General features: G+C 44.3%; 1 long non-coding RNA gene across 3 annotated transcripts in view; it reads right to left on the reverse strand.

Moving 5' to 3' along the window:
* The window catches only part of LOC127150582 (uncharacterized), a 191938-nt gene that overhangs the window by 61266 nt on the left and 116461 nt on the right, over nucleotides 1-14211 (reverse strand). The window lies entirely within an intron of this gene.

The raw sequence follows: 14211 nt of genomic DNA on the forward strand, positions 1-14211 counted from the left end.
CATCGGATCCGAGGTTATTCATTCAACGACGACGAAAGACTACCCGCCAACAGAGACTTTTTCAGATACGGTCCCAAGCTGCTTCCTCTAACTGAGGCTTCCGACCCAACTCGATATTGGAAGAAGAGCCACTTCCCCTGGATCTTATGCTGCCTCTCCCTCTTCCTGTCTCAACTTTCACTTCTCTTTCTTAAGCGCTAGTCCCTCTTCCTATGGTCGAGCTACTTCCGTCCCTCTTCCTATGGTCGAGCTACTTCCGTCCCTCTTCCTATGGTCGAGCTACTTCCGTCCCTCTTCCTATGGTCGAGCTACTTCCGTCCCTCTTCCTATGGTCGAGCTACTTCCGTCCCTCTTTTGATCTTTCATTTTGATAGCTTCTTGCTAGTTCACCCCGAGTAGACCATATCCGATCCTAACCCAACCTGATCCAACTCGGGGAAAGCTGCTGAGCTCCCCATATCGTATCCATATAGATAGCTTTCGCTTTCCTCAACAGATAAGAAAACTGAGACGGATTTTCATACTCACTTCAAGTTCTCGTACCCCATGAAACTGCATTTATGAAATGGAAGAACTGAGGTCCTTCTCGCAATATTCTTTGCGCCATCAATATCCGAAGTTGCAGGCTCAATGTAATATGAGTTGCCTTCCACTAAAAGCCTTGTTTTTTGTCTAGAAAGGCTAGGAAATGAAAGGGACCAGTTCAGCACACCCCCAGCTAGCATGCATCCGAACGATGTAGCGAGAGAGAAGAGGGAGGGCACCGACAGGCACAGGGGGGGAAGAGAAGAAGAAGACTTCCACAGGTCGTAAGAAGAAGTAGGAGCGAAGCAGCTTGACCAAAGGGAAAGGACCAGGGGTGAGGGATAAGAGGGGAGCGGGTCGACCAGTTAGTAGGTTCTTTGTCCTAATTTCATGTCTTAAGAAAATGCTCACCACAAGAAAATAGAGAAAGAAAGGTTCAAAGAATATTGACACAGTGGAAAACTTGCGGCATTATTGGATAAAGGGAATAAATATGCTCGAGAGGCCAAAACCGCGGAGTGGGAAAATGTGCATTTTACCGCCTCAATGAACAAGGGGGAGGGATTTGGAAGATTCAAACTGCGGGGTCGGGTCTCAAAGTAATAGGTTTCTAGTCCTTCGGTTCCATAGGGTAAGAGTCAGATAGACATTCATTCTTTATTTAGGACGTCATCCTCCTCAACGTTCTAATGGTCTAATAATTAAGCTACTGAGGCCCATCAAAAAAAGGGTTTCAGATGACCTTTCTTTTTTCCTAACTTATTTCTTATAAGGAGAAGGCGAGTTATTTCATCCCTCTCTTCTCTCCCTGCCCCCTAATCCGAACCGATCCTATCTATCATTTAAAGCCCTTTTCGACCTTTGCTTTCATTCTCATCACATTCAAACCCGGTATTTGACTCTGATCCGGAATCCCCCAATCAAGAAGGAAGATGGGACATGTCAAGGATAAAGAGTTTCAAGCAAGGCGCCGACGAATGAATAATTCATAAGGAAGAGCGATCCGACGAAGCTACTTCTGCAACAAGGAACTACTACAACTGCCACAGCCTTTACCGCGTAGTGGGCTTAGAGCTATTTCTTCCTCAACTTCATTCCCCCAAGCAATAGGCCTCTTCCGGGTGGCTTTCTTATCCTAGGAAAGTGATTTGACTGATTCTCATTTGATTTGAGGGGAAAATGCAATCTTTACAAGTGCGTATGAACTTCCAGTCTCGCAGCTTGGTCGAAAAGCTTGGGCTAGCGGCTGATTCAACTGCTAAAGCTACTGCTTCAAGATCGAATTCCCTTCAAAATCTCTCTCTCCTTCACTTTTCTATCTCGTTCGTAAACTCTTTTTTTTAAGACGTCAACTCCTCTCCTTCCTAACCTCAGTCGCTCCTCTCCTTTCTTTTTGCTTCGCACCTTCTAAGTCAGATCAATTCCCATCTCACCGCTACGTGGGCCTCTCGTGAAAGATCCTATTCTCTGGTCGTATTCGCCCCTTTCCAGGGGGATCATACCCTTTTTAGAGAAAGAGAGAATGAAACTGTCTGCTGAAACTAGGGTTAGCTGTGTCTAACCTTCCCCTTAAGAAGAGATATGATAAGACCTCGTTCACTCAGCTTCAACACTCAAAATCCGAACCCTATCAAAGAAAGCCGCATCCCCTTTGTGCTGTCCCACTCCTCTCCAGCTTCCTCTTACTAAATCAAAGTCAAGCCCCTTCGCTCCTATCCTATGATTCTGAGTTCAGTTGCTCTGATGAAGGATCGTCTTCCTATTTCTAATCCGGAACAGAAAGAGCTTCAACGGCGGCCAAGAATCAGCTCATTTTGGACTCTTCAGATACCTATCTATCCGGAGAGGAGCGAAAGCGGCTCGACTTAGAGGAGAGGAGCGAAAGCGGCTCGACTGAGGTTAGGAAGGAGAGGAGCTTCGCTCAACACCCTTCTTTTGCTTCTTAGTGATAGCTTCTACCCTCGGAGATGGAGCTCCTTCTTGTTCTCGATCTGATTCCTATCGCTACTTCATACCTAACTGGCACCTATGAAACTGGGACGGATTCCTTTGCTCTCGTTCGCTGACTCTGACTTTGGTCGAGCTATGCTATCACTACTGCTGGCGTCAATATTCTTTTCACCTCTTCCTTCGGTCAAGGTCAACTCCTTCTCCGCCTCTCTATCTCCTTAAATATTGAACTTAAGAACCTCAAAATCAAGCGGAAATCCTCCAGTCCGAAGTCCTCGCAATATTCTTTGCGCCTAGCCTTCGATCTGACGCTTTTGCTAGTCCCTGGTCGAGTCTTTCCTCTTTCTTCAACATAGGAGTGCAGTCTGATTTCTGATTCTTTAGGTAGCAATTCTTCTTTCTTATTCTGAAAGGGAGAATACCACCCGGAAAACGGGGTTGCTCGAGCTCTTTCTTTGTTCTTATCCTCTTTATATATATTATTCAATTGGGATTTTTTGTTCTCTTACAAGGAGCAGAAGTTTTTGTCAATTCGTACGTAGAAATTTCATGTGTGAAGCTCTAGGTCGATCCGGAGCTAGGAAAGCTTTCTTCTCCCAGTTCCTTCTAGGTCAAGAAAAATGAATGGGAGGCGAAGGGGAGAGCTTCCGAGTTCAGTCCCACAGGTATCGGCTTCCTATTTTAGTTCTTGTTATGAAAAGTAGAAAGCCTTCGATCCTAAGTTATTGCTTTTTTCGACATGGTCGAGACCCCGAGAAAGTCTCGAAGCCTATCATAGCACCGATCCAACTCATGAAATTCTTCTTTTCCTTCCTTAAGTCTGAATCAATCAATAATCAATGAATGAGGCTTTCCCGTAAAGCACTCAGTGCTCATACGACCAAGAAAAGATAAGAAAGAGGGAGAGAGGCAAGAAAAGAAAGGCAGGGATCTTGTAAGCCGATCTTGCTCTTTTGACCTGAATTACGGAGTGAAATCAGCCGATCTTGCACAAGACAGAAGAAGAGCTTCTTCCCCGACAAAAACGAGTACCGGGAAGAGGGTCAAAGAATTTGAGGAAGAGCTTTTTCCTTTGGACTAGATTGCGAGAAGGTTCTATAACCATTAGGAACCCCCACGGAGCGGTGGCTTCGCCTCGCAATATTCTTTGCACCTAGCTTCGATCATTCTTTGCCCCGTCCTCCGGATATAGCCTTTCTGACCTGCCTCTTCTGTATAGGGCTTCGCCCCTCATACTGACTTCTTCTTTCTCTTTCTTTTTTTTGTTCTTTTCTTGCTGTCCTCAACTCCTACTCCGCCTCACACTGATTCTTTCTTTCCTGCCTCTTCTGTAGGGCTTCGCCCCCTTATACTTCCTCTTCCTTAGACTTTCTTACCTCTTCGATCATTCTTTGCCCCGTCACCTGTCCCCTTATCATTCTTCTTTGCGCCTAGCCTTCGGACCTGTCTTATGGCGCCTTCCTCTCACCTAAGACAGAATGTATACCTTTCCCTAAGACAGACTTGCGCAATATTCTTTGCACCTGCCTCTTCTTCTTCTTGTTGTGGTGCCTTCTCGCCCTCGGATCGGAACATGTTCACGCTTTGTGTATGCTACCCGCTCGCTCCCTCCCCAAGTACGCTACGCTCGGGCTAGCTTCTAGAAAGCGCAGATTCTCCCTCTCTAATGAATCTATCTCTTAATGAATAAAGAAATCATGAACTTTGAAGTTCTTTCTTTCCTACTTTCCTAGTTCAATCTTTCCTTTCTAAAAGCTCGGCTTTTTCCTTTGGACTAGATTTCGATCTTGTTCTATAACCACTAACCACTGAAGGGATCTGCTTTAGCCTATAGGGATATTATTCATAAAAGAAGGGGATCAGCCGATCTTGCTCTTTTGACCTTTTCTCTAGGATCAAATCAGACAATTACAGAGTGAGAGTGTACGTGCTTCCAACCCAGGAGCTCATGAAAAGGAGTCAAAGAGGTCCTTCATTCACATGAAAAGAAGAAGTATATGAGGCTCCCAGTATGCGAACGAGGTCTTTACGATCTAATGAAATCTAATTAAAGGAGAGGCGTCAGAGAGGCCACCTCCTGCAATTAGATGGAGTGGGAACTTGCAATATTCTTTGCCCCTTTTCTACTTCTTTTTTGCAGGTAAGAAATCAGTCCTATTAGAATAGCGAATAGTCCTTCGGACCGGTCCGGAGTCAAATATTAGTGGAATGAAGCTACTTTATTATTTATTAATGGGGTGATGAGACAGGTCGGACCTCTTTTATCCACTAAATCAAAGATTCCACTAGTTGACAATCGTCCGGGCCTCCCCTCAATGGGTAAGGGGGCTTTGTAGAGTCCGAGTGGGAGATTGAGCGTCAGCGAGAGGTTTCCGAAGTCAATATGGTTCATAGAAAAGACAAGAAGAAAGAAAGAAATTCAGAAGGTGAAAAGAAGATTGAATCGCTCAATTACGAACCTTCTTCATTTCTTTCGGAGTAGCTCCAGCGTAGCGTAGCGGACAGCCTTAAACCTTTGTTCATTGACGCAATATTCTTTGCACCTGTCGCGCCATTAGAATGTTCACTAAAAACCGGAGGCGCAAAGTGCCCTATTGAGGCGAAAGGAGTCTTAAAGGCCTCAATGCCCACTACGCGGGAGGGGTAGGATAGAAGAAGAAAATATACTGATCCTGCATCTTCCTATGCGACGGACTCGGCAACTAAAGCGGCACCTGCAAGAGGTTCGCTTCCTCCGTAAGCAAGAACCGAAGGAGTTGGCTTCCTCTCTGAGGCCTGGGCTTCCTTCCTCTCCTTCTACAGCTCAGTCGAGCCTAACTACTCGCAATATTCTTTGCACCTTTCTCGTTTTCATGACTCTTTTGACTTACTTACTTACCTGCTTCCGTTCCCGAACAAAGGTGAGAGCAAAGGGAGAAGCCCAGCGCGCGGGTGAGCAAGAAGTTTTCACGTAAGAGTTCTTGGGAAGTCAATCAATGAAGAAAGAAGGCATTAGGAAAAAAGAGAGATACCTGAAAGAAGATCAGCCCTCATCTCCTTTGGAGAAGCGTCTTTCTCAACGGAAAGACCGGCAGGAAAGGTATTAGGTCGAGTGCAAAGAAATCTCATAATAAGCGGAAGACTGACCTTTTTTATCCACTAAGTCAAAGATTCCTTAAGGCGGCAAATAAAAGGTGAATATAAGGACTGAATCAATGAACAAAGGTTGAGGCGAGTCCGCTCTTCTTGATAAGTCGTTAATTCACTATCGATCTACGTCACGCAAATAGAAAGGCCTTGAACTCCTAAACCTACTTCAAGTCAGAGAAAGTTAAGGATGAAAGGTAAAGGAAAAAGGAAGACGCAGGAGCAATCCGGACTCCAGAAAAAGATAGATCATCATATCTAAAGAGGAATTTCTTTTCTACATTCTTTCATGAGACACTGAAAGAGAAGGATAAACCCCTGAAATCTTATTATCTCTTCTTATTTCATTCGCATCTTTACTGAATTATGATTGAACTATCTGATTAGTAGAAGGGGAAGAGTAAGGAGTTATATCAGTCGAGAGAGAGGAGTGCAAGTGCAGACCTACGGGAGAGTTTTAGCTCTTGTAAGAGAAAGTAAAGGATCAAAGAATGATCGAAAGAGTTGGAGTTGGATTACTATCATCTCACTATTTTCATGGGAAGGTATTTTCTTCATAGAAGAAAAGAAGAAGAAAGGAAGCGCTTTCCCCAGCAGACGAGGTTTAGGAGTCGGCTTCCCAAGTCAGAGGTTTGTTTAGGAGTGTAATGGCTTTCCCTGGAACCTTTGTTCATTCAGGCTAGGCTTGATCTTGATGACTTGGTTGATAGGCTTTCCCGAGTTCACGAGTGGATGGAAGGATGAATCACGGAGTCCGATCACCTTATCTACGATCGACGGGAGGCAAGCCGAGCTCATAAGCCAGAATCAAGGCCTGGTGGCGGCCCGAACTCATCCCTTTCAGGAGGGGAGGAGGAAGAAGAATGATCCGGATCCTTTCACTCCATTTTCTTTCTTATTCATCGCTTTCCTTTTCTTCTTTCGTCTATGAATTTGGAGGGTAGGCTTTCTCCTCTCCGAGCCTAGTTTCAAGAGAATTCCCTTTTTCCCTACTAACCCACGTAGCGGTCAATCCGGCCCGTAGGTCTCCTTCCATCTCTCCTTCAAAGATAATACTAATACGAGAACTCAATTCAAAGAATGGCTAAGTAAATAAAAAAGAGAAGAAAGAATCAGAATCGCTTGATGATTCCTTATATCTTCTTATATCTGAACCTAGCGCCCCGTGGGAAAGCCGCCATAAGAAGAGATAGGGGAAGAAAGCCTATCCTACTACGCGAGGGAGTGCATCATCCTTTTCATGGATTTGGCGTGGGTATGATTTTCTTCTTAGCTTGGCGCGCTTGGTGGACATGTAAGAGAGCAGTCCCATATTCTTTCATCAGAATTTTCTCAAACTGCTAGCACAAGGTGAGGAGGCAAGAAAAAGTCCTGCGAGTAGAGCAAAAAAGCGGCTAAGCAGTAGCCTATCGTCTAAGCGTGGAAGTGGAGAGAATTTCTGACTTGAGAGGAAGAATTTGAAATGAGATTCAGGCGGTCTGAACAATGAACTCAACTGAGACAGATGACTCTGGATCAGGCTGGAGAGGAAATTCAGGCTCAGCATCCGTCCGCATAGCGAGCGCCCCAACCTGGGAGAATCCTTGACTCAGTCTCTTTGACGCCCGTCCCGTAAAGACATCTACTGTGCTGGCCTTATCTTTTGTCGCTAGCTTCCGCCGCATGAATAAAGGAAGACCACGCAGGGCAAGGCATCTCTTCCTGCGCTAAGGCATTAGATGCCAACGAACTTTTCTGAGACTCTTCTCATGCCCAAGTCTGACTGAGCCCTCATACCGAAAAAGGAAGGAAGTTGAACTTGAAGTTCAAGCGATGGGAGCTGTGCCAACTAGAAAGTTGAGTTCGAACCTCTTATTCCTTTATTTACTGTATACACAATGAAATTCTAGTCTCAATCAAAAATTATGAACCAGGCTACGTCTTCCGCCTGAAATTTAGGTAGCGAATCCGCTGCTTCGGTCTAGTCCGAGTAGAGGAATTGGTCGACTTAGCGATCAAAGAATTCTTAGAGGGAGGCGTCCCCACTAGAGATTGACGAATGGACGATTGAGAAAAGGAAGCCCAAACTAAGTAGAAGATATTCAGACCACTCCGTGGGAAGTCGTATGATAACCTCGTAAAGCTTCAAAACGGTCTCGCAGCTTTTCCCTGAATAACTCAGAAGTCGGCCTCAGATAAAGCACCCCATAAAAGAAAGAAGGACAGAGCGCACAATTTCCATTAGTAGATATTCTTTCTGTCGGATTACGGGACAGGAAAGTTGTCTATGGTGGGTTCAATGACCCCTAGCCGTCTATCTAATAGTACACTAATGGCAGTTTGAGGCAAGCTTATCCATCTTGTGCTTTTTCTTTTTCTTGTCTTGGTACGCCGCTCCCTTCGCTATTGCCCTCTCGCGCGGTATGCCCACTCCTAAGATGAGGAGGTAGGTTCCACTCTAATATTCCATCAGGTCAGATCATCGGCTAATTCCAGTAAGAGAGAGAAGAAATCTCTTAAGACAGATCGATTAGGGAGATCAAATCGAGAAATACAATCTCTTAAGATGTAGGATTAGGCTATCAAATCTCTTAAGAAAGAAAGAAAAAGAAAAGAGAGAAAGAAAAGCACTGAAAGTAGAAAAAGGAATTCCATGAAGAGGTCAAGCCCTTTCTTTGAATGAGATCTTGCTAGGTTCAAAGAATATTGACTTGGACAGGAGCTAAGTTCTTCGGACCACAGGCTCAAAGAATGATCGAATGAAGAAGGCGCAAAGAATATTGCGTGAACTCATTAACGAGAATTCAAGAAGCTCAAAATTAATCTGCTAGATTGAAGACGGAGTTCAATCCCAGAAAATGCTAGGGCTCGACTGATAAGGAGAGCAAACCACTTTGTAGCAACTTTTCAAGTCAAATGCCTGATTTTTCACTCAATTATTTTGATATAATTTCTCAATCTGATTTTTTCTCACATTTTGCAAGAACCGAGAAAAGGTCAACTTTCTAGGATGAGTTGGATCTCAGATCATTTGCTTAAGACATTCATTCTTTAATTGTTCAGTCGGGTCAGCTGAAAGGCTCGATGAAATTGACCCACGGAGCGGTAAGGGTCAGATCGGGGAAGGTATGAATATCTATCCTTTTTCGGTGTGAATATCAGATTTTTTGACTCGGGTTCAGGTAGAATATAGAGACCCACGGGTCGAGTTCCATGAGCAGCAGGATCTTATTCTCCGGAATTCTCAGTTTAGGCAGTTTCATCCGTACAAGAGGCATCCCTTTCTGAAACATCAGTACAAAAATCAGAAGCTTGGGACCGCGTAGTGGGACAGGACACTGTTCTCGTCGGATCGAGAAAGAGGGACGGACTGACTAGCCTAAAGAGCGAACTCAGAATGCATAATATGTGACCAATCACCCTGATATTCATCATATCAGAGACAGATCAAGAGGGGCACCCGAGATAGGGGATGAAATATTATAGACGAGAAGATAAAGGAGAGGCCTCTTGTCCTAATTCCCTGTGTTAAGCAAATGAGAGAGGATGTAGTAGGTCCATGAATGAATTGCCTTTTCCTCCTCCTACGGAGCCTCCTACGGTCCTCTCCTGTAAGTCGAGCCGCTTTCGCTCCTCTGGACTCTTGATGGAATATGAACTTCTACTCTTTGATAATATATATATATATATAGAAAGATATAGAAAAATGAGATTCAAATGGTGGTAGAATTCAGAAGTCAAGAGGAAATGAAGCTAGTCCTCACTGCTTGAATTTAGTCGAGGCGGAGTAGGAGTTGACATAGCGGGCGGATCCGCCAGCATAAGAAGAATTTGGATTCCACACATGAAAGAAGGAAAGAAAGAAAGAAGATACCGAAGGAGGGCATATGGATGCTTTGATTAAGGAAATCTTTGTCTTAGGCATTCCACACTCAGATCAGAAAGTCTTCTTATTCCGTGTCCGATCGAGAACTTTCAGTGACATAATATCTAAACTAGCCCTTTGCTATCTATCAAAAAGGTAGGGTGAGAATAGGACCCCGATAGAGGAAGGACTGGATTGGATTGACCGGATTGATCTCATGAATAGGTGTGTGTTCATAACGATTTTGGATTCTTTCTTTCTTCCATACGGATCGGTCGTTCAAGACCTTTGGTACCCGAAGACCCTTGAATAATCTTTTCCATTCTTCGGTTATGTGTGGAAAAAAGAAAGAGGATTTTGGGTATGAACTTCTCTGTCTTCTAGTATGAAAGTTGGGGGGAGATCTCAGAATTGGACCAAGGGCTTTTTCTATCTTTCTTCTTCTTCTCTTTCTCAATCTCTGAATGCATGTCTTAAGCAAATGATCAGAGATCAACTCATCCTTTCATTCATTGCCTTTTCTCGGTTCTTGCAAAATCTGACTTTTTCTCATCTTTCTATATAACGAAAATAGACTGCAAAATCAGGCATTTGACTTTCAAAGTGGCCTTCAAATGTGGTTTGCTCTCCTTATCAGTCGAGCCCTTGCATTTTATGGGATTTTAGCTAAGAAAAAGAAGAAATTTCATATGGATCAAAAAAGAATTAAGCTACTGAGGCCCAAAGAATGATCGAAATCCATATTAATGAATTAGTCAATTTGAGACGAGACTGAATCAATGAAGAAAGGCAAAGAATTTGCGAGTTTCTTCTTTCATTCTCGTTAAAAGGCTTGATATTTGCCTCTCCGCTCATTCCGAACAAGAGAGGGATTCAACCCTTCCATAAACTCTATTTAGTCGGGGAATCCGTTGAGGAAAGGGGGACTAGCACTATCACTAAGAATATGAAGTTGGGTTCGGGATCTCCTCTTTTAGTTCCCGGTATTCCTATCCTCTACGGTCAAGCCTATAGAACCCCGATTTCAGACCGATCGATCCCGTCTTGCTTGATTCAGTTACTGGGGAGAGACATATTCACACTGGTCCGTGGTAGTTTCATTCTCAAGCCTCTGCCTCCTGGCGATAGCAGCTACTGTCTTTCTACTCTTTCCGGTCGAGCGGACTCTCTTATTCATGTTCGCCGACCCTACCTACTCTTTCTAATTTTCATGTCTTTATGGGTTCCGGGGGAATGGACTCAAGAAGGAAGTTTTCCCTAGGCTTTTTCTTATTGGTTTTGGACTCTCCGGAGGCCCTCCTACTACGTCTTATTCCTTGAATCTTTATCAGGAGCTCTTTATTCCCTTTGATCTTTGAGTCTGACCTTTCTTCCTTAAAGATAAAGAAAGAAGGCTCCTTTATCGTCTTCTTCCTTAATCGTTGAGAGCGTCAAATCTTGAGTCACTTTCTAGAAATTACTTAATGAAAAATCCCATAAATCAGCCTTGAATTGAATGAGGCAAGAGATGAGGCTGAAAGAGCAGCCTCACCCACCACTTCTGCGACTAAAGCACCTGCTACGTCCGCAGCATCCCTTGAAAGATCTGAATCAGACTGCCCGATCGCCCCTCTCATTACAGTCTTTCTTCTTCGCCCTGCCCTATTGAAAATACTTGTGAAAGATGAATTTGATGTGAAAGAGGGATCCAATTTCCCCCCCTCCTAAAGAAGGAGTCTGACCTTTCTTCCTTAAAGAAGGTGTACGTGGAATACAGTGATCACAAAGGTTGGGGAACATCTTTTAGTGAATCAATTAAGAAAGAAGGCAGGTCAAGAGCAATTCCCTACCATAAGAAAGAGCTTTTCCAGCCACAGAAACCGCTGAACCTGTAGCTGTCGGAAAATCTTGAAACTCCCCAGCGAGAGAACCTTCCTTCTTTGCCTGATTCTCGTTCTTCGCATGATAAAGAAGGGCTTGAAAATGCATAAGGCACACGCTCGACCCAAGACGCTCAGAGGCAGAAGCCAATAAGGCTCGTACAGGTCTCCAAAGAGGCATCATCTGATCTCGCAGGGAAAGGCGCCTCAATCACTCTTAAGAAAAGAAAGAGTTCCCAGGTCGGGGATTAGGAGTGAGCCCGGTGTTCCGCAGCTCAACTGTAGGGGCAGAGGTTGAATAAGAGTCAGATCCAGGGGAAGTGGCTCTCGCTCTTTCATAGGTTTCCGTTGTTGAAGTCGCTGGAGAAGAGGAAAGATCTCTTTCATTCAAAGGCTGAATTCAGAAGTTCAGGATTAAGGAAGAAAAGAATTCTATCTACGTCCTCCTACGGAGCCATCCCAAGATCTAATCTGATTTCAAATCAAGTCTTTTCTTCAATGATTCTACGTGTAAACGAAAGCGGGTAAGATGAAAAGCAGGTAGCTTCAAATTCAAGGAAAACCCGTCGTCCGGACTAGCTTAATTAGGAGTTCTTTATCCATTCAATCTTCGAGGAGCCAAAGGGCCCAGTTTCAAACAATATGGAATGAACGAGTCCTCCGGACCGATCAGAATCCGTAGCAGAAACAAGAGAAGTAGTTGATCGGCGCCCAAGCAACTTTGACGCCTTAGACGGGAGCGGAGAATAAGAGGAGCTTTTGGAAGGGGATTCTGACTATTTCCTTTCAAAAGGATGGCTAAGCTTTCGCCGATGAATCGCTTTTGGACTTGAGATTACTTAATAAAGGTTCAGTGGTGATTTACGCTAAAAGACTACTTTGAGAAGCTTGAATGGATAAAGAACAAAGGAGTCCTCCGGACGGAGAAGGTGTTTATGATTTTCAAAGACTACCTAAAAGAAGAAAACAAGAAAGAAAGACAACTCCGTAGGAGATTCTTTGCCGGAGGTCCGGAGTCCATTTGCGCTCCTGTCTCAGCCATAGTATGTAAATCATAAGGCTTCGCCCCTTGCCTCTTTAAGACTCCTAACTACGGCTCCTCTTGAGTTCTTCTCTTGCTCTTCTCTTTTTCTTCTTCTCTTCTTTTACATAATCTTTCTCAGTCCGGAGGGTCCGGAGAAGATTTATCTCGTAGGACTTGTTTATGAAGAATACTATAGAAAATGTTAAGATGCGAAGCCTCAACCTTACGGCAATGAAAGTCCGGAGGACCATTAAACCGAAATAAGGATGACTGACTCCGTAGGAGGCGTAGTAGGCTGAATTCATATTCGTTGCCGTAGGTACGACTTTGAAGAGTGAAGAGTGCAACTCAGTTTGTTCTTTATCCATTCAGGCCTCCGGTTCGTAGGTAAGGTGCCGTAGGCTGATTATTGCAGGCGAAGGACTATCTTGATTCTGCACGACTATGGCTATATGCCTTTCTTTCATATTATCTTTCTTTCACGGCCACTTCTTCAACTCCAAGATCTAATTCCCTCTTGTCTAACTCCAACTCAGAAGCTCTTTCTCGGTAAAGCACAGCTGATAACCGCACCAAGTCTGATTCTTTGAGTACTGATTCCGATTCTTGTTTTTCCTACTCTCCGGAACTCAGACTCTTCCTCTGCCGACCCAACTAGGGTTTGAAGCTGATAACCGTTATGCAATTCCATTACTAAAGACCCTACTTATTCTTTCATTTTGATAGCTTCCCCGCCTCAAGAGATAAGAAAAAGTCTGACTCCCCTACTCTTTCTTTCATCCAGCAACTGAAACTGAAACTGATCTCATGACGGAATAGAATCAAACTCCTCGTCAACTCGGTATCGCTTCCGATTCCTACTAGCTAGGTCGAGCCACTCGAGACTGATGACTGAAATACCTTTCTTTCTCCAAAGCCTATCCTTTCCAGCTGACCTGACCCTCTTCCTTTGGTCTCGACTTCACACCGATTGGGATTTCTTTCTTCTTTTCAGATATTGCAAATATCGTTGTTCTTTATATGAGTGAATTAACGAGATTATTTCGTTGTCCCAGTTCTTCTTTCAACTGCTACTTATTAAACTTGAACTACTTCCCTTGAAACTGGAACTACGTCTTCCCTGTCAGCAACTGCCGAAACTGTAGCTCTCGCCCCTTGCCTCCAGTGTCTTTTAGTAGGTTCTGTCTCATTCTTTTTCGTACTTATTTTAGGTTCTGCCTCCGCTTTCTTTCTCTCTAACACACGAATGAAGAATGAACTCACTTTTGGCCCAGGCCTACGGCTTTCTGACTAATTAAGCTACTTCTCCCTCTGACCTTTCTTCTTCTCTTCCCTATCTGATACTGGTCGTATTCATACCCTTACAGTCGGTCAGTATCCCTCTTCTCAGTCGTTCTAACCGTCCAGCGGGAATTCAGTCTACTCTTCCGATATCAGTCGTATTCTACTTAAGAGGCGAGAGGATCAGAGGCGGAATCCTCAAAAGGAGGAGAGGCGCGAGATCAAGAAAGCAGCTGGCGTAGGCGCATAGGGCGAGACAGAAAGACAGGAAGCGCATAGAGGGTCTTTCGTTATGGTGGTATTGAAAGAAGGAAAGCTCTTATTCTCTTTAAGATCTCAACACCAGTTTCGTTATCCACACTGATCCGAATTCCTCCCCGGGCCCTAACGTATGCCCCTACGGAAAGGGATTGATCTTGGTCAGTCACCTCGTGGATGATATTCAAGCGCTTAGCCGCTCATTAATTCAGATTGAGCAGAATATCTCTGTCAAGCCTCGAAGTAAGGATAAGCTGTTCTTCTGGAACTGGAGAGGGGCGAGAAGCAGCTTTCCCCCGAGTAGGAGCAGCCGAGACAGAAATTGGAATGAGAATCAGAGCTAA

Source organism: Cucumis melo, chromosome 8 (genome assembly GCF_025177605.1).
Source record: "Cucumis melo cultivar AY chromosome 8, USDA_Cmelo_AY_1.0, whole genome shotgun sequence".
Taxonomy (NCBI): Eukaryota; Viridiplantae; Streptophyta; class Magnoliopsida; order Cucurbitales; family Cucurbitaceae; genus Cucumis; species Cucumis melo.